Raw genomic sequence first — 18,904 nt, forward strand, 5'->3', positions numbered from 1 at the left:
AGAGGAGGGTCGGCTTCCACGCTAGGATCAGATTACACTCCTCCCTGCTGCCAGCGTCTCTCTGCTCTGCTATCTGACTGAGCTGTTCGACTGGGATATATTGTTTCACATGCGGGCGTCAGGGGGCCGCTATCTAATAGCGGGAGACTCCCTGAACGTCCGGGAGACTTGAGATCCCTGAATATGAAAGTCTTAGGCTACTTTCACACTAGCGTTCGGCTGTCCGCTCGTGAGCTCCGTTTGAAGGGGCTCACGAGCGGACCCGAACGCTTCCGTCCAGCCCTGATGCAGTCTGAATGGATGCGGATCCGCTCAGACTGCATCAGTCTGGCGGCGTTCAGCCTCCGCTCCGCTCGCCTCCGCACGGACAGGCGGACAGCTGAACGCTGCTTGCAGCGTTCGGGTGTCCGCCTGGCCGTGCGGAGGCGTGCGGATCCGTCCAGACTTACAATGTAAGTCAATGGGAACGGATCCGCTTGAAGATGTCACCATATGGCTCAATCTTCAAGCGGATCCGTCCCCCATTGACTTTACATTGAAAGTCTGAACGGATCCGCTCAGGCTGCTTTCACACTTAGAAAATTTTCTAAGTTATTAATGCAGACGGATCCGTACTGAACGGAGCCTCCGTCTGCATTAATATGATCGGATCCGTTCAGAACGCTAGTGTGAAAGTAGCCTAACACTGGTAACAACTCCGGCCTAATTCTTATCCTTGAATAAAAAGGTGCTTTTCTGAATCCTGAAACTTCTATTCCAATGTTGTTCTGACAGTTGGCCTGAATGTCCTCAGGATTTGAACTGGATGTGTGGATGCTTCATGCTGTCTCCTACACCTACTACAAAGGTGCCTAATAAGTCCTCAGGTAATGACCATCTTGCTAATCCTTTGCTTTGCATAAACATGATAATTCCTTAAATATTCAGCTGCATGCAGTTTAGACATTGGTCACCCTGGAAGAGCGATCTATAGGAGTGGATTGCTCCCCTCTAGGTAGAATAGTTGCAGGCTTTAACCCTGGACTGTGAAGCCGACAGGGACAGAGTAGAGAGGCTAGGAATAGGCCTCCCTCCAGATATTCAGCTACATGGCTGTTGCTTTCTGCACAGGCTCATGAGAGAACTGCTTTGAACTGAACTCTCACTTGGATTGACCTCAACCAGCCAACTGAACTCCACTGAACTCAACTGCCTAACGTAGGTCTGAGCTAAGCTATTTATACACACTGACACTGCTCCATCTTGTGGAGAAACAAATGTAGTGCACCCTGACTAGGCCTGTGTAAAGGATCTCTGCATATAAAATCACATTGTGACACAAAGAATATGACAGGAGATAAAATACAAAATGCAGGCATATTACATGACATTAATACATAATTAAAACACTTTTGCGGTGCCCACTATCACGTAGTGGGACACTGCACTGGGAATTGAAGTTTGGCAACAGCTGGAGGTGCGCAGGTTGAGAATCCCTGGATAAAATCATTAATTTTGCAAATCATGTCCAGGGCGGAAAAAATAGCGTTGCTCACCAATCAGCAGCATAAAACAATTCAACATCTTTCAACTTCAGCTGCTTTCATATTCCTCCACAGAACCAAAGAGGAAGTGACATCCACTGAATCCAGATCGAGGGCTGGAAAGCAAAAATGGAACACAGCGTGCGCATCTAGTCGCATTGTAGTCACATGAGCGCCGTAGGAGTGTCAGCTAATCATTTGGCACATACAAGAGGTCAGCATAAGTATAACATACCTACCTACTTTAGAAAATTGTAAAGAGGGACAACGGCAATTTTTTTTATACTAGACCATGCGTTTAACTCTGCCAAAAGTATAACTGTACACACCCAGTCCCCTTAATGACCCCCACATAGTAACTATTCCCCCTTTGTGCCAGCACATAGTAGTAATGCCCACATTGTGCCACTTCACAGTAGTTATCCCCGTATTGTGCCCCTTCATAGTAGTGATGCCCACATGTGCTCTCACAGTAGTTATGCCCAAATGTGCCTCTTCACAGGAATTAAAAAACAAACGGTAAATACCTGATTCCTCCGATGATCACAGCTCAGATGCTGGCGCTCCTCAGCAGGATACAGTCACACATGGCGCTGTTGTGTAGGAGGAGTCCACAGGCTGATTCCCGGCTCCTCCTACACAGACCAGCAGCGCCATGTGTGACAGCATACTGCTGGGAGCGCTGGCATCTGAGAGGAATGGTGAAACAGGGAGGAAACGGCTCCTACTTCACCATTACAATCAGCTGAGAGCGGGACATACCTCAGCCGTTCCAGGACCGCGGGACAGCCAGTGAAATCCGGGACTGTCCCGCTGGATCCGGGACGGTTGGAAGGTATAGGTATTATATCCAACATCTTGAAAACTGGCAACTGTCAAACTATATAAATGTTGTTGGAGTGTTGTGGTCTCTTCTTCAGTTTATCTTTGTGACCTGCGGATCAGGGTCTGGATTGCAAGCACCATTTATGCACTTTATCTTCTCCACTGCTGCTGTTGTCTTCATTTTTTTAATTCCAAACAAATGTTATTGTATATTTATATCTCAAAAGTGCAAACATATGAGATAGCAGTTTACAATTGTCAGTATAGGCATGGATGACATCTTATACATTGCGCATAATTATCTCAGAAGTGCCAAAGTATGTTAAATCAGTTTACAGTTGTCAATAAAGGCATGCATGACATCTTGTATATTTTATAACGTCTTATTGCACTTGTGGCCAAAAGTGATATATGCAATATTACAACACAGCAACAGAATTTAAAGGGGAAAAAAAAGAAATGAATACGGGGGGAGGAAGGGGGAAAGGAACATATAGGGATGGGGGGGAAGTGGATGGTTGCAGCACACGTTTCAACACTTCCTTAAAAATAATCCTTTATTCTCTCAGACAATAGGAAGGAAGATGGATAAGCTACCTTGAGCGGAACAGAAGCCTCTATATGTTACCCAAGGGCCCCACACTTTTTGGAACACATGAGTGGATCTATTCTCCCATCCAGCTATTTGTTCCATTCTATATATACAGGTCCTTCTCAAAAAATTTGCATATTGTGATAAAGTTCATTATTTTCTGTAATGTACTGATAAACATTAGACTTTCATATATTTTAGATTCATTACACATCAACTGAAGTAGTTCAAGCCTTTTATTGTTTTAATATTGATGATTTTGGCATACAGCTCATGAAAACCCAAATTTCCTATCTCAAAAAATTAGCATATTTCATCCGACCAATAAAAGAAAAGTGTTTTTAATACAAAAAAAGTCAACCTTCAAATAATTATGTTCAGTTATGCACTCAATACTTGGTCGGGAATCCTTTTGCAGAAATGACTGCTTCAATGCGGCGTGGCATGGAGGCAATCAGCCTGTGGCACTGCTGAGGTGTTATGGAGGCCCAGGATGCTTCAATGCGGCGTGGCATGGAGGCCATCAGCCTGTGGCACTGCTGAGGTGTTATGGAGGCCCAGGATGCTTCGATAGCGGCCTTAGGCTCATCCAGAGTGTTGGGTCTTGCGTCTCTCAACTTTCTCTTCCCAATATCCCACAGATTCTCTATGGGGTTCAGGTCAGGAGAGTTGGCAGGCCAATTGAGCACAGTAATACCATGGTCAGTAAACCATTTACCAGTGGTTTTGGCACTGTGAGCAGGTGCCAGGTCGTGCTGAAAAATGAAATCTTCATCTCCATAAAGCTTTTCAGCAGATGGAAGCATGAAGTGCTCCAAAATCTCCTGATAGCTAGCTGCATTGACCCTGCCCTTGATAAAACACAGTGGACCAACACCAGCAGCTGACATGGCACCCCAGACCATCACTGACTGTGGGTACTTGACACTGGACTTCAGGCATTTTGGCATTTCCCTCTCCCCAGTCTTCCTCCAGACTCTGGCACCTTGATTTCCGAATGACATGCAACAGTCCAGTGCTGCTTCTCTGTAGCCCAGGTCAGGCGCTTCTGCCGCTGTTTCTGGTTCAAAAGTGGCTTGACCTGGGGAATGCGGCACCTGTAGCCCATTTCCTGCACACGCCTGTACACGGTGGCTCTGGATGTTTCTACTCCAGACTCAGTCCACTGCTTGCGCAGGTCCCCCAAGGTCTGGAATCGGTCCTTCTCCACAATCTTCCTCAGGGTACGGTCACCTCTTCTCGTTGTGCAGCGTTTTCTGCCACACTTTTTCCTTCCCACAGACTTCCCACTGAGGTGCCTTGATACAGCACTCTGGGAACAGCCTATTCCTTCAGACATGTCTTTCTGTGTCTTACCCTCTTGCTTGAGGGCGTCAATGATGGCCTTCTGGACAGCAGTCAGGTCGGTAGTCTTACCCATGATTGCAGTTTTGAGTAATGAACCAGGCTGGGAGTTTTTAAAAGCCTCAGGAATCTTTTGCAGTTAATTAGTTGATTCAGATGATTGGGTTAATAGCTCGTTTAGAGAACCTCTTCATGATATGCTAATTTTTTGAGATAGGAATTTTGGGTTTTCATGAGCTGTATGCCAAAATCATCAATATTAAAACAATAAAAGGCTTGAACTACTCCAGTTGGTGTGTAATGAATCTAAAATATATGAAAGTCTAATGTTTATAAGTACATTACAGAAAATAATGAACTTTATCACAATATGCTAATTTTTTGAGAAGGACCTGTATATCGTCACACCTAAGTTCCCAGTTTCCCAATGGAGGGGGAAATGTTTTCCGCCAATTAACTGCAACTAGTACTCTAGCCGCTGCAAATAGTTGCGTGATGAGACGTTTGGTAGCGGCTGAGCATTTTATTTGGTCTAATACGTTTAATAGACAGATCTGTGGAGAAGGTTGTACATTAATCTTGCACACTTTTGTGATAACTAAGCAGATCTGTTCCCAAAATTTTTTGATTATCTCACACTTCCACCAGATATGAAGAAAGGTGCCTTTTTCCCTTTCACATCTCCAGCATCTCTCACTGACCTCGGGGTACATTTTATGTAAAACTTCTGGCGTGTAGTACCATCTGGTTAATATTTTAAAATAGTTTTCTTGCAGCCGCACGCAAGTTGAAATCTTCGGGGTCAGTGAGAGACACCTATGTAGGGACTTTTGATCTTTATCTAAGCCTAAGTCCAATTCCCATTTCTCTAAATAAGGGTTAACATCTGGGCTTGTAAGTGTGATTATCATAGAGTATAGACTGGAGATTTTTTTTTAACAGGTTCCTGTTTCTGGAGGACTAGCTTCTCAAACCTTGTTGGGTCTGTCTTGTTTATAGGTGTAATTGGCCTTAAGTAATCCCTTACATATGATTTTTGCAGAAAAGATAAATAGGAAACATTTTCCCCTCTATCCCACTCTTTTCTCAGTGTGCCCCATTCGTCTAATACATCCACTATTGGCGTATTGATAGCTTTAGCCTCTTCTGAGAGAGTTTGTATAAATTGTGGAGGTGCATCTTGTAGAATATCCCTCAGTTGTGTCAAGGGGGAGATGGTGGCAGTGATAAAGTTATTTTTCCGTTTTTGTCTCTATAGCCGTGTCGTATTCTTAGTAATGGGATTTCCAATATATGTTTCATTAACACACTTTCCATGTAGAAGTAGGGGTCGTATTACCGAGTATTACCAAGTCTATCCCCTTGATAGCGTAGCCACTCTAGACACCTCATCCCTTGAACTGCCAAGTAATATCCATAAAAGTCTGGCACCCCCATACCTCCTTGTTTGACAGGTAAAGTAGTGTATTGTTTAGTAAGCCTGGGTTTCTTCTTGTTCCATAAAAACTTAGAGAGAGTTGACTCTATTCTGGCAAAAAATGAGCGGGGTATAAATATAGGGAGGGTTTGGAGGAGGTATAGAACTTTGGGTAATATAATGGTTTTGGTTAGTGAACGTCTTCCAAACCATGATGTGAATGGTATCTCCCAGGAATCCAATGTACGTCTAATATAATCGGATAAGTACTGATAGTTTTCCTCAAATAACCGGGCAGGATTGAATGTAAGCTTAATGCCCAGAAAATTAATGCTTGAAGCTGACCATTGATACGGGGTATTGAGCTCCAGTCTTTTCAGCCGCTGTGTGTCTAATGTCACATTTAAAACTTGCGACTTTGTGGGGTTAATCACAAAATCAATACCAATAAGTTATCAGCAAACGCCGCCAACTGATGATGAACCCCCTGTAGCAATACCCCGTATTCTGTCATCTTGTCTTATAGCCTGAAATAGACATTCAACTGTCAAGACAAATAGCAGGGGTGACAGAGGACATCCCTGTCTTGTCCCATTAGAAATTTGCAGAGGGGGAGAGAGCGTACCATTGACCACCACCTTAGCAGATGGCTTGGAATACATGGCCATGATAGCGTTGACAAAATCTGCAGGAATTCTGAATTTCGTCAAGGCTTTTTGCATGAACAACCAATCTATGCGGTCAAACGCTTTTTCGGCGTCTGTCCCCAGCAGTACTAGAGGCACAGATCGGCTACGCGCGTGATGTATAATGTTTATAAGGCGAGTAGTGTTCATTCTACCCTCTCTTCCCGCTACAAATCCTACTTGTTCGCTATTTATAAGGTTTGGCAATAATGGTTTTAGCCTGAGCGCCAGGAGTTTGGCGAACATTTTTAAATCATTGTTTAAGAGAGATATGGGTCTATAACTAGCACACATCGTCTCATCTTTTCCTTCTTTAGGGATAATAGTAATGTGAACCATCAAAATCTGTTCTGGCAGAGATTTCCCTTTGAAAGTGTCATTACATAACGCTAGGAATTGAGGAAGAAGGACTGTTTGAAACTTTCGGTAATAAACCATTGGGAGGCCATCAGGGCCCGGACTCTTATGCATCGGGATTGATTTAACCACTTCTGTCAGTTCCTGCATTGTAAATGGTTTTAATAGAGAGGCAACCTGTTGGTCTCCAAGTGTGGGAAGATTTAAAGAAGCTAGCCAATCATCAATCCTTTTGGATCTCTTTTCTCTATCTTGTAATGTATCATTGGAACGGATATTATATAATGACTCATAAAATTCCTTGAACCGTACCGCTATCTCTTCTGTATTTCTAGCTAGTGAGGATGTTGTCGTACGTATCTTTTGTATGTATGACTTAGCTTTCCTCTTTTTGATCTGTGCGAGTAAGAATTTCGAATCTTTATCTCCATGCGCATAATATTTAAAGCGCGCAGAAAGAAAAAGCTTAGCTGTTCTTTGGTTCAAGATGTTTTTGAGGGAGGAACGTGTTTGATTCAGATGAATCAGATCCTCCTCAGATCGGGTTTTTTTGTGGGAAGTTTCTAAAACTTGTATTTTTTTTGTTAGGGATAGTACCTGTTCTTCCCTTTTCTTTTTAAGGAAGGAACCCAAGCTTATAAAATGGCCTCTTATCACGGCTTTATGGGCCTCCCAGATTATGCCTTGTGCCACATCTGGAGTTGCATTAATCTGAAAATATTCCTCTAATTTTCCTGCAGCTCTCTGAACATGATCCGGTGAGTCCAGCAATGTTTCATTGAGCCTCCAATTCGACATCGGCTTTGGCACAGACTCAAAACCCATTTCTATAAATACCGGAGCATGGTCCGACAGTAGCATATTTCCTATAGAGGCATCAATACACGAGGTAAGATTATGAGTAGATACGAACAAATAATCAAGCCTTTGATATGACCTGTGGGCTACCGAGTAGTGAGAGTAATCTTTAACAGTGGGATTTAGTGTCCTCCAGACATCCACCAGTCCTAGAGAACTGATAGCTGATTTAACTCTATTCAAGGCTATTCGCGAGGTAGACGAGGTGCCTGTCGAAGAGTCTAGTAGTGGGAACAATGTGATATTTAGGTCTCCACCTAAAATCAAAGTACCTTCCGTAAAGTCCCTCAGGAGGTTTAAGGTATTACCTATCCATTTAGTTTGCACAGTGTTTGGCGCGTAAAGATTGCCAAATGTATAGGTGCTGTTTCCTATTATGCCTTTTATAAAAATGAATCTACCCGCCGGGTCCGCTAGTGTGGAGCTGACATTTAGTGGGAAGTTTTTGTGTAAAGCAATTGAAGCCCCTTTTGAGGCCGAGGAGGGCCATGTACTGTGGTGCCACCTATTATAAGTAAGATGGCTTAACCGCGGCACGTGGTCCTTCTTGAAATGTGTTTCTTGTAGCATTAGTACGCTCACCTTTTGTTTACGCATAAGCTGAATTATCTGACTTCTTTTGGCAGGTGAGTTTAACCCTCTGACATTGAAGGAACATATCTTTATAGTAGCCATTTCATCTCTTCTTGTAGGTTCATTGAGCAGCCATTATGGCCTGAGAGTGAAGAACACCGAAACGTCTGCTGCAGAGAAAAGGGTGGGACGGAAAGAAGGGAAATATGGAAAATGCAATCCAAAAAAAATATAAAAAGAGTAACATTAGTAAGTAAATCCAATGATATATCTAAACATGTAGCACATATGATGAGTACTAGTAAGTTAACCATACTTATAAAATAGTCTCCTCATAGAAGGAGGTGGATTGAGGGGAGAGAATTGGTCCGAGAACACGGCTAATCCGCGCACACGAGCATGTAAAACTTCCTTATGTCACAACAAGAGGTAGCAATTTAGATACAGGCAAACAGATCTGTGGATATTTGGCATATCTAATAAATCCAACATAACTATAAAGGGATCTGAGTGTAGCAGCTCATTAACCACTTCAGCCCCGCTAGCTGAAACCCCCTTCATGACCAGAGCACTTTTTACACTTCGGCACTACACTCCTTTCACCGTTTATCGCTCGGTCATGCAACTTACCACCCAAATGAATTTTACCTCCTTTTCTTCTCACTAATAGAGCTTTCATTTGGTGGTATTTTATTGCTGCTGACATTTTAACTTTTTTTGTTATTAATCAAAATGTAACGATTTTTTTGCAAAAAAATGACATTTTTCACATTCAGCTGTAAAATTTTGCAAAAAAAAACGACATCCATATATAAATTTTTCGCCAAATTTATTGTTCTACATGTCTTTGATAAAAAAAAAATGTTTGGGCAAAAAAAAAAATGGTTTGGGTAAAAGTTATAGCGTTTACACACTATGGTACAAAAATGTGAATTTCCGCTTTTTTAAGCAGCTCTGACTTTCTGAGCACCTGTCATGATTCCTGAGGTTCTACAATGCCCAGACAGTAGAAAACCCCCACAAATGACCCCATTTCGGAAAGTAGACACCCTAAGGCACGGGTGTAAAACACAAGGCCCGCGGGCCGAATCCGGCCCGCCAGACCTTGTCATGTGGCCCGCCGCCGGCCGCCAGCCTTCACCTTTTATTATCACTTCCTGCAGGCGGCCCCTGCAGGAAGTGATAATAAAACTACAAGCACTCGCCGAGACTGAGAGGAGGGAGGAGGCAGGCTGGGCGCTGGCAGTGTGAGTCATACGTCACGCGCCTGCGCCGCCCACTTTATGAATGAAGCAGGCGGCGTGGGCGCATGACGTATGATTCACGCTGCCAGCGCCTGTCCTCCCGGCCTGCCTCCTCCCTCCTGCCTACCGAGCGGCGAGCGCTTGTAGTTGTAAGTACCCACAGATCCCCCATAAGTGTCACCACAGATCCCCCATAAGTGTCACCCACAGATCCCCCATAAGTGTCACCCACAGATCCCCCATAAGTGTCACCCACAGATCCCCCATAAGTGTCACCCACAGATCCCCCATAAGTGTCACCCACAGATCCCCCATAAGTGTCACCCACAGATCCCCCATAAGTGTCACCCACAGATCCCCCATAAGTGTCACCCACAGATCCCCCATAAGTGTCACCCACAGATCCCCCATAAGTGTCACCCACAGATCCCCCATAAGTGTCACCCACAGATCCCCCATAAGTCCGATACAACCGGCCCTTTGACGGTGACCAAACTGCTGATGCGGCCCCCGATGAATTTGAGTTTGACACCCCTGCCCTAAGGTATTCGCTGATGGGCATAGTGAGTTCATAGAACTTTTTATTTTTTGTCACAAGTTAGCGGAAAATGATGATGATTTTTTTTTTATTTTGTAAAATGTGTGAGAAGAACTTTGCAATCAAAATGTGTAAAAAATGACCGGTGAAATCCGAAAGGTGCACTTTGGAATATGTGCCCCTTTGCCCACCTTGGCAGCAAAAAAGTGTGACACATCTGGTATCGCCGTACTCAGGAGAAGTTGGGGAATGTGTTTTGGGGTGTCATTTTACATATACCCATGCTGGGTGAGAGAAATATCTTGGCAAAAGACAACTTTTCCCATTTTTTTATACAAAGTTGGCATTTGACCAAGATATTTTTCTCACCCAGCATGGGTATATGTAAAATGACACCCCAAAACACATTCCCCAACTTCTCCTGAGTACGGCGATACCAGATGTGTCACACTTTTTTGCTGCCAAGGTGGGCAAAGGGGCACATATTCCAAAGTGCACCTTTCGGGTTTTGCAGGCAATTTTTTACACATTTTGATTGCAAGGTACTTCTCACACATTTGGGCCCCTAAATTGCCAGGGCAGTATAACTACGCCACAAGTGACCCCATTTTGGAAAGAAGACACCCCAAGGTATGCCGTGAGGGGCACAGCGAGTTCCTAGAATTTTATTTTTTTTGTCACAAGTTAGTGGAAAATGATGATTTTTTTTTTTTTCTCTTTTTTCCTTACAAAGTCTCATATTCCACTAACTTGCGACAAAAAATAAAAAATTCTAGGAACTCGTCATGCCCCTCACGGAATACCTTGGGGTGTCTTCTTTCCAAAATGGGGTCACTTGTGGCGTAGTTATACTGCCCTGGCAATTTAGGGGCCCAAATGTGTGAGAAGTACCTTGCAATCAAAATGTGTAAAAAATTGCCTGCAAAACCCGAAAGGTGCACTTTGGAATATGTGCCCCTTTGCCCACCTTGGCAGCAAAAAAGTGTGACACATCTGGTATCGCCGTACTCAGGAGAAGTTGGGGAATGTGTTTTGGGGTGTCATTTTACATATACCCATGCTGGGTGAGAAAAATATCTTGGTCAAATGCCAACTTTGTATAAAAAAATGGGAAAAGTTGTCTTTTGCCAAGATATTTCTCTCACCCAGCATGGGTATATGTAAAATGACACCCCAAAACACATTCCCCAACTTCTCCTGAGTACGGCGATACCAGATGTGTGACACTTTTTTTGCAGCCTAGATGCGCAAAGGTGCCCAAATTCCTTTTAGGAGGGCATTTTTAGACCTTTGGATCCCAGACTTCTTCTCACGCTTTAGGGCCCCTAAAAAGCCAGGGCAGTATAAATACCCCACATGTGACCCCACTTTGGAAAGAAGACACCCCAAGGTATCCAATGAGGGGCCTGGCAAGTTCATAGAAATTTTTTTTTTTTCGCATAAGTTAGCGGAAATTGATTTTTTTTTGGTTTTTTCTCACAAAGTCTCACTTTCCGCTAACTTAGGACAAAAATTTAAATCTTTCATGGACTCAATATGCCCCTCAGCAAATACCTTGGGGTGTCTTCTTTCCAAAATGGGGTCAGTTGTGGGGTGTTTGTACTGCCCTGGCATTTGAGGGTCTCCGCAATCATTACATGTATGGCCAGCATTAGGAGTTTCTGCTATTCTCCTTATATTGAGCATACAGGTAATGAGATTTTTTTTTCCGTTCAGCCTCTGGGCTGAAAGAAAAAAATGAACGGCACAGATTTCTTCATTCGCATCGATCAATCTGGATGAAAAAATCTCTGCTCAAAAAAAAAAATGGAGGGGAAAGGCGTCTGCCAGGACATAGGAGCTCCGCCCTACATCCATACCCACTTAGCTCGTATGCCCTGGCAAACCAGATTTCTCCATTCACATCAATCGATGTGGATGAATAAATCATTGCCGGGATTTTTATTTTTTTATATATACAAAGTGTTTGCCAAAGCATAGGAACGCCGCCTCCTCCTCAGCTCGTATGCCTTGGCAAATGTATCTGTTACTGCAGAGGAGAAATCTCGTCTTGCAGCGCCGCATACACCGACTTGCGTGTAATCTGACAGCAGCGCAATGCTTCTGTCAGAATGCACATCAGTACTGCAGCTAATCGATCGGTTGGTCCACCTGGAAGGTAAAAAAAAAAGAAAAAACCAGGCCGCAACGCAATAATTTTATTAACTTTGCAACAGAACATATAAACTTTAACTTTTTTAACTGAACATTAACCTTTTTGCTTACTGGTGTTTTTTTTTTTTTTTTTTTTTTACCTTTATAGAACAAACCTCTCCTTCCCCATGGGTCAATGTGCAAAGCGCAAATCGCCCAAAGATGTGGCGAAGTGCGTTATGCACTTTGTCCCATGTGAAAGGAGACGTTTGCAGCAGCTGTGTGAGTGAATGGGCCCTAATAGCCCTGTGTGTCTGTCCTGGTGAGATGATCCCTATGCTAATAGTGTACCTGTGAGTGGTACTTCCGGAAACACCCTCCAAAGCATAGGGCAGGGTGGTCAGGACAGTCAGGACAGAAATAGCGGGTGTCACGCCTTATTCCACTCCTGCTACAGACACGACATCTTTTTCGGGGGGCGGTTGGGTTGAGGTACCAGGAACGACATTGGGGAAATGTCGCTCGTGTAGACGGCTAACTACACTGGTGGATGGGGCCACGGAACCTCCTGGGTACAGGAGGTTCTCGATGATCTCTTCCTGAAATTTGAGGGAGGATCCAGTTCTCCCAGCCTTACTGTAGAGAACAAAACTATTATACAGAGCCAATTGAATTAAATATACAGACACCTTCTTATACCAGCGTCTGGTTCTGCAGGAAACTAAATACGGAGACAACATCTGGTCATTGAAGTCCACCCCTCCCATGTGAAGGTTATAGTCGTGGACTGAGAGGGGCTTTTCAATGACACGGGTTGCTCGCTCAATTTGTATTGTCGTGTCTGCGTGAATGGAGGAGAGCATGTAAACGTCACGCTTGTCTCTCCATTTCACCGCGAGCAGTTCTTCGTTACACAGTGCGGCCCTCTGCCCCCTTGCAAGACGGGTGGTAACGAGCCGTTGGGGGAAGCCCGCGCGACTAGTTCGCGCGGTACCACAGGCGCCAATCCGTTCTAGAAACAAATGCCTAAAGAGGGCCACACTTGTGTAAAAATTGTCCACATAAAGATGGTACCCCTTGCCGAATAAGGGTGACACCAAGTCCCAAACTGTCTTCCCACTGCTCCCCAGGTAGTCAGGGCAACCGACTACCTTTTCCATCATAGATCCGAAATTTGTGGGTATAGCCTGTGGCCCTTTCACAGAGCTTATACAATTTGACCCCATACCGGGCGCGCTTGCTTGGGATGTATTGTTTGAAGCCAAGGCGCCCGGTAAAATGTATCAGGGACTCGTCTACGCAGATGTTTTGCTCTGGGGTATACAAATCTGCAAATTTCAGGTTGAAATGGTCTATGAGGGGCCGAATTTTGTGGAGCCGGTCAAAAGCAGGGTGGCCCCTGGGACGGGAGGCGGTGTTGTCACTAAAGTGCAGGAAACGCAGGATGGCCTCAAATCGTGTCCTGGACATAGCAGCAGAGAACATGGGCATGTGATGAATCGGGTTCGTGGACCAATATGACCGCAATTCATGCTTTTTAGTTAGACCCATGTTGAGGAGGAGGCCCAGAAAAGTTTTAATTTCGGAAACTTGGACTGGTTTCCACCGGAAAGGCTGGGCATAATAGCTTCCCGGGTTAGCGGTGATAAATTGTGTGGCATACCGATTTGTTTCGGCCACAACTAAGTCTAAGAGCTCCGCAGTCAAGAACAGCTCAAAAAATCCCAGGGCCGAACCGATCTGAGCTGTCTCAACCCGAACTCCAGACTGGGCAGTGAAAGGGAAAACTACAGGTGCGGCTGAAGTTGGGGACTGCCAATCAGGGTTTGCCAGCACCTCTGGGATTCTAGGGGCTCTACGGGCACGTCTTTGCGGTGGCTGCGACGGGGTCACTACTGCACGTGCCACCGTACCAGCTTCAACTGCCCTTCTGGTGCTCGCTACTTCACCAGGTTGTACGGCAGTGCTGGTTCTAGGTCCCGGAAGGGCTGGGCTGCTGGTGTATGCCTCACCACGTAATCCGACAGCACCAGCCCCACTCTGCTGCGCAACCTGTGGTCTAGCGACACGGGGCCGGGTACGCCTGGTGCTATCAGGGACCTCAGCCTCCTTGTCCGAACTTTGGGTCAGAGAGCCACTGCTTTCTACAGGTTCGTATTCTGACCCGCTGGATTCATCAGATGAGGGTTCCCACTCCTCATCCGACTGGGTCAGAAGCCTGTAGGCCTCTTCAGAAGAATACCCCCTGTTTGACATGTGGGCAACTAAATTTAGGGGTATTCCCTGAGACTACCCAAGAAAAAAAAGCAAGCCTGTCTTACAAATGGGGAGGCTAGCGAAGTACCGGAGGCCGCTGCGGTTGATAAAAAATATCAAAACAGATTTTTTTTTTATCGCCACAGTGCGTGTAAAGTGAATGTGCAGCGATCAAAAAAATTTTTTTTTATTTCACTGCGGTGGGGCGGGCGTGGGCGAACGCACGTGTGGGCGACCGATCAGGCCTGATCGGGCAAACACTGCGTTTTGGGTGGAGGGAGAACTAAAGTGACACTAATACAATTATAGATCTGACCGTGATCAGTTTTGATCACTTCCAGATACTATAAAAGTACAATTGCTGATTAGCGATACGCTAATCAGCGAATAACGGACTGCGGTGCGGTGGGCTGGGCGCTAACCGATCCCTAAACTACCTAACCAAGGGGCCTAAACTATACCTAAAACCTAACGGTCAATACCAGTGAAAAAAGAAAGTGACAGTTTGCACTGATCACTTTTTTCCTTTCACTAGTGATTGACAGGGGCGATCAAAGGGGTGATCAAAGGGTTAATAGGGGTTCAGGGGGGTGATCTGGGGCTAGTATGTGTAGTGTTGGTGTACTCACTGTGTAGCCTGCTCCTCTGCTGGATCCAACCGACGAAAAGAACCAGCAGAGGAGCAGGCAGCCATATAACAGATCATATTTACAAATATGATCTGTTATCTGGCGCTCTGATTGGATTTTTTTAAAATCATCAGCTTGCCAGCCACGATCATTGGCTGGCAAGCTGATGACGATTTAGTCCCTGACGAAATGCCGGCCCGAACTGCGCATGCGCGGGCCGGCATAGCGCGTCATCTCGCGTCTCGCGAGATGACGCGTATATGCGTGACTCTGCGCAGCGATGCCGCCTCCGGACCGCACATCTGCGTTAGACGGTCCGGAGGCGGTTAAGGAGGAGCATTAAGTCATAGGGAAACGGGAGAGATATATAATTCCTATGTCAGCTACGTTTTAGTAAGACATTTATAGATTCATCATTAGTTTAACTAGCTTAGAGGACATATGAAAAACATACTAACAACCTCATAACTTATCCCCTAGCTACTTTCCAGATATGTGTAATGCTCCTCAACGCCCTTTTGCATAGATGTAAACATAGCATCAGAAATCACCACACAAACTCAATCTGGATGCAATGGTAGCCTCTTTGGAGTCATCTTGGGAGGATTCCTCTTGTCTGGAGGACGAGGCAGGGGTCCAAGCAGCTAATGCCGGAACAGCAGGGAGGTCTGTAAGATTCCTCACAGTGGTCCAGTCCTGGATCTCTAGTGGCTCTATTTCCAGGGTATTGTACAACTGTATAAGGTCTGCAGGAGACCTGATTACCGCTTTGCGTCCTGGGGGTATTCACCAGCAGTCCGAACGGATGGAGCCAGCGGTAAATAATGTTCCTACTTCGCAGGATTTCCAGGAGCGGCTTCAAAGCTCGCCGTTTCTGCAGTGTCATTGGTGACAAATCTTGGAATAAGGTGATTGTGGAGCCGAAACAAGCTTTTGGATGTTTATCCCTTGCCGTTTTGAGCAACATCTCTTTAGTACTGAAGCTGGTGAGTCGGCATATTATGTCCCTTGGAGCTTCTTGAGGCTTAGGGGGAGGGCGTAATGCTCTATGGGCCCTGTCCATAGTGAAATCATCAGTGGCGTCCGGGCCTAGTATCTTGTGAAACAGTTCCACCATTGAGGCCATGATGGCGTCTGAAGGCAAAGTCTCCGGTACACCCTTAATACGTAAGTTTTTCCTACGCCCGCGATTGTCTTGATCTTCAATAAGATTGTACAGCTGATTAATATGGGCTTGGGCATGGTCAAAGCTGTTGGTAACCGCCGAATTAAAAGCTATAGTCCCTTCCCAGCCCGCTTCAAGGGATTCAACCCTGTCTCCAACCTGCTTCAGGTCGGATTTAATATCCTGCAGGTCTTGTCTCAACGGGGCCAGTGCAACCCCTAATGCTTTTGTGATAAAGTCTCTGGATACTGGGAGGTTATCTCTGGGACATCTGGTACCGGCTTCACTATCCCTACCTCCATCTGAGTCGACCGAGGCGTCCGTTTGCTCTCCTTGTTCAGAGGCTTCTCTTTCCGGCGCCATCTTGGATTCGGCTATAGTCGGCACGGCTCCTTTTCTCAAGAATTTCTCCATTTCTCTGTGGGAATGGTGGGATCCACGTGTGCCCGGGGTGTCTTTGGCCTTATCCCTGCCGATTTTCCCCATTTCTGGGCTCTCGTTATAGCTTAAAAAGCTTGTGTACGCGTAGCCGATAGCAGAGCTCACACGGACATGTGCGTCTCGCTCTGCCGCCAAGCTCCGCCCCCCGTGTTCATTTTTTTAGATGTACATTAAGAAATAGGGCATGCATCTATAAATTCAGAGCAAATTTCTCCCTGGAATTGCTTCTCAAAATATGTCATGCAGAGCAGGTGGTGCTGGAACCAGTGGTGGTGCTGGAAGCTGCATTGCCCGGTGAAGTGTGTGGTCAGTGTATTTCTGCCTTGTGCACATCTGAGCTGTGTACTGGTGTGCGACCTGGAAAGAAGCCTATATCTGGCACAGTCTGTATGAGATTTGTGGCATCGTGGTAAGGCTCCAGCCTGTGGTACAGGACCAGTGAAACTCATGCCAATTGATAGGGGCAAACTGTGAATTTAATGTGGCCCCATGTTGTAGGTGGGTCCAAATTGACAGAAGGCGGCACCAACACAAATAGGCGGGGCGGCAATACCATAGTGCAACACAAAATGCTGTCCTAGCAGAACCAAAATAGTAACATAGGGAGTCATTTATTATACTTAAATACGCCTATATTAGGCATGTCTCAGGCGCAGATGGCTGCGCAACTGTTACTTGAGCCGATATCCGCTAACGCTCCCTGCTCACACTAGGTCTAAAATAGCGAGCGTGGAAGGGGAAGTGCAATGAGCCGGACCGTGGGTACATTAACACGGACACCAAATTATGCAGTGGGTCAGGATATGGTTATAATAGTCTATAGTTTTGTTTGTGACGCTAATTGCAGCGTTCGCAGGGTACTAACACAGGGCCCTTTAAGGTTGTTGTAACTGACATACCAGGTTAGAAATGCCAGAGTGGTGTAATGTCTCTGTGTGGTAATTGCAATAGTGTCAACGGTGTCTCCTACCTGGGTAAGGCTGGACTCCTGGATCCTGGCTCACTTGCAATAAACTGAGTGTGGTGCTAGTAGGAGTAATTGAGGAATTTGCAGCAGTAATTGAGATCCAGACCTTTGGTAAAGTTCAAACTTGTCTTTACTAGTTGCAGTTTTCATCCAAGTGAGATACAGCATTAGTCTTTGATACCAGCAGGTATTGGCAATGTGTGGCAGGAAATTATCTTTTGCTCTATCATGTGCCTGGAGCTTTTGCAGGAAAAGGACGTCTGCTTATTGCTCTGTAATGTGGCAGGAATTTATCTTCTGCACTGACTATCTTCTGCTGTCTTGGGGACTGACTTGCTGAGGAGGAATTTGGCTTCTCCTGGGGTCTCTGGACGGTACTCACAGTTATTTTCTCAGGGTATGCTTCTTCCTGTAACTGGAGGTGGCTGCTTGCTTTCTTCCAGCTGAGGCTGCAAGGCTCAGGTTGGGGATGATGATCAATTGTCTCAGCCGAGACAAGATCCTGGCTTCAGATCCCTATAACTGGGAGCTCCTACACGCACAGCCTTCCCCTAGCCGGGGTGGCTGGCACACTAACTTAACTTCCTTCCCCACCCATTAGGCAGGATGTGGACGAGCCCACTTCTGCTCACAGAGGGGGGAGCTAAACTGGAATGAACTATTCCAGCCTAGGAACACTAAACTGGCTTAGTCCTTGCTGAACACATTGCTGCCACCTGCTGGTGAACATAGAGATTACAGCAATATATATTTACAAGGCTTTTCAATGCACATTTGTGTCACCGCCAGATATCTGAGAAGCTCTGACAGACGTTCTTCAGAACCTCCTGCTTGAGGTTCTTTTGTTTTGCTTTCGTTTTGTCATCTCGTTTCCCTCTCTCAGCTGTTATCTAGTTGCACTGATTGCATCTCTTAAAATCCCCTCCCATACTGCATCACTTTGCGGTTTATACAACTTCCTGGAGTGTGCTGATGCTAGAAACTGTTACTGCTGCATCCACAAGATAAGTCTTTTTCTTTATTTCTGTCGTGTCCCCTCACTATTATAGGGTGTTCAGGTGTCATACAGTCGAGGAACGAGGGTATGCAATTTTCTACCATTGAGATTTTTGCATAGGCTGAGCAGTAAGGGAGAGAGCTAGGGCTGTTACAGGGCTTACCTTTTTGTTCCTTAGTTTTGGATCAAGTCAGTCGGATCTTCATTTGTGTCTTCTAGTTTTCTGTAACACCATCCGTGACATTATAAACCGCCAAAACCGTCTCAAGCATGTATCCGGTTTCACTTTTGACTGAACGCATGCAGGGTCGTTCATTGGAGGAAGCAGATCTCCGTAAGACTGTATATCAGTTTCAGGT

The 18,904-nt window shown here is 45.4% G+C and overlaps 1 long non-coding RNA gene across 1 annotated transcript in view; it reads left to right on the forward strand.

Moving 5' to 3' along the window:
- The first annotated feature begins 7,516 nt into the window (after positions 1 to 7,516).
- Positions 7,517 to 18,904, forward strand: part of LOC122920271 — a 70,916-nt gene continuing 59,528 nt past the window's right edge. Inside the window, exons 1-2 of the long non-coding RNA XR_006386900.1 lie at positions 7,517 to 7,633; positions 8,295 to 8,424. This is a non-coding gene — a long non-coding RNA (uncharacterized LOC122920271). The remainder of the gene's footprint in view (positions 7,634 to 8,294; positions 8,425 to 18,904) is intronic.

This window comes from Bufo gargarizans, chromosome 10 (genome assembly GCF_014858855.1).
Source record: "Bufo gargarizans isolate SCDJY-AF-19 chromosome 10, ASM1485885v1, whole genome shotgun sequence".
Lineage (NCBI taxonomy): Eukaryota > Metazoa > Chordata > Amphibia > Anura > Bufonidae > Bufo > Bufo gargarizans.